This window comes from Canis aureus, chromosome 2 (assembly GCF_053574225.1).
Source record: "Canis aureus isolate CA01 chromosome 2, VMU_Caureus_v.1.0, whole genome shotgun sequence".
NCBI lineage: Eukaryota > Metazoa > Chordata > Mammalia > Carnivora > Canidae > Canis > Canis aureus.
In genome coordinates, this window is record NC_135612.1 from 35,378,315 (window position 1) to 35,380,358 (window position 2,044).

A 2,044-nucleotide genomic window follows, 5' to 3' on the forward strand; every position below is an offset into this window, starting at 1 on the left:
ATAATAGACTGAATGATTTGAGATCTGAGATTTCCCTTAAAATATATCAGGAGATAAAAAAAAAGGTGGAGAGTTCTACCAAATAAGATTAACAAAAAGTTCATAATTTTTGAAGCTGGATAAATGATTCATGTGAACTTATTACACTATTCTCTCTTTTGATACATTTAAAAATTCCCATTAAATAGTTTTATATGTTTTGATAAACTTATTCTAGGATTTCTACAAATAAATATTGGGAACCAAAGTAAAAATATTCCAGAAAATAACCACAAGGATCACTGATACAAGGTATAGTAATAGGAATAAATCTGAACCACTAATAAAGTAATGACACAAGAGAATTGTGTTGTATTGGCAACAGGGGGAGGGGCTCTGTATGCTTTTGTTTTTCATATTAAGCAAACCTACAAATCATCAATTCCCCAATACAATAAAAAACTCTAAGCTGTTGATTATATAAAGAATATGTATTTGTTTTTTTAAAAGATTTTTTTTATTACTTTTATGTACAGAAAATTCAACAGCATCCCTTCAGCTCAGTTTGGTGACTAGTTTTTAACCTTCACCTTTTCCAGCATGGTGATGTGAGCCACCAACTTCTGACTCAGGATGTTGCCTCCCCAGTGGCAGTGGATCTCATCATTTCTATCATTGCAATTGGTCCTGATGGCTTCCACCAGCTTAGCCAGAGGTCATTTGTCTTCTGCAAGTTAACCTGTGTGAAGGCAACAGTAGTGCAGGTCTTCCTGTGGACCAGATGCCCCAGGCTGACCCTTCCCTGGATAATGCAGTAGGGAACTCCTGTCTTATGACACAGGGCAGGCAGAAAGACAACCAACTCAAAGGGATTCACATCATGTGCAATCACTACCAACTAAGCCTTCTTTTTTTTTTTTAGGATTTTATTTATTTATTCATGAGACAGAGAGAGAGAGAGGCAGAGACACAGAAGGAGAAGCAGGCTCCATGCAGGGAGCCCGATGTAGGACTCGATCCAGAGTCTCCATGATCATGCCCTGGGCCAAAGACGGCACTAAACCACTGAGCCACCCGGGCTGCCCGCCTTCTAGTTTTCCACCAAAGTGGTGAAAGTTCAAAGGACAGGAGGCCTCTTAGTGGGGACATCCCCTTTGCCCAAAGCTTTCTTTTTGGCCTGGGACAACAATCTCTGATGCTTCTCTTGCCTTGTCTCTAGTCTGTACGTGTGGGCCAGCTTAAGCAGTTGAGTAGCAGTTTGGCCATGCAAGTCCTGAGAGAACTGATTAATCACAGGAAGCACTTTCAGAGCTTACAGAGAATAGCCCTTTGCCAGTGCAGCTGAATGTGGCAGGGCCATTTGACAAAGCATATCATGTCCCTTTGGGGCTGAATGTCCTTTCCAATGCCAAAATTCTTGGGCCTTTTCTCAAACAGGGGATTGACCACCTTCTTGGCCTGCTGCTTCTTCACAACAGCAGGGACTGGAACCACCTTCTTCCTCTTCAACTTCTTTCCTTTGGGCATCTTCTGTTGCTGGAAGAGAGAGCTATAAATTTGCTTTTATCATGTATGGCTACATTATTAGGAAAATGAGCTGGCTATGAGATGGCAAAACATTTTCTGGATGTGAGCTTGCAGAAAAATTGAGAACGTTCAGATTGATGAATAGAGATTACACAATCCAAAGAACAGAATGAAAAAGAATGAAGAAACTCAACAAATCCTCAAATGTGAAATGTTATAAAGTACACTAACAAGTTCAGTGGAGTATTAGAGAAGAGAGAAAGAAAGAAGCAGGAAATAATATTTAAAGAAATAACAGATGAAACATTCCCAAATCTGATTTTAAAAACCTTAATCTACATATCCAGGAAGCTCAACAAACTCCAATTATTAACTTCAAGAAGATTCACACACAGAAATACCACAGTAAAAATGCTAAAGAAAGGGGATCCCTGGGTGGCTCAGAGGTTTAGCACCTGCCTTTGGCCCAGGGCATGATCCTGGAGTCCTGGGATCGAGTTCCGCATTGGGCTTCCTACATGGAGCCTGCTTCTCCCTC

General features: G+C 40.5%; 1 pseudogene; it reads right to left on the reverse strand.

Moving 5' to 3' along the window:
• Positions 1-551: 551 nt before the first annotated feature.
• On the reverse strand, positions 552-1,506 carry LOC144289808 (large ribosomal subunit protein eL8 pseudogene; annotated as a pseudogene).
• Positions 1,507-2,044: the final 538 nt, after the last annotated feature.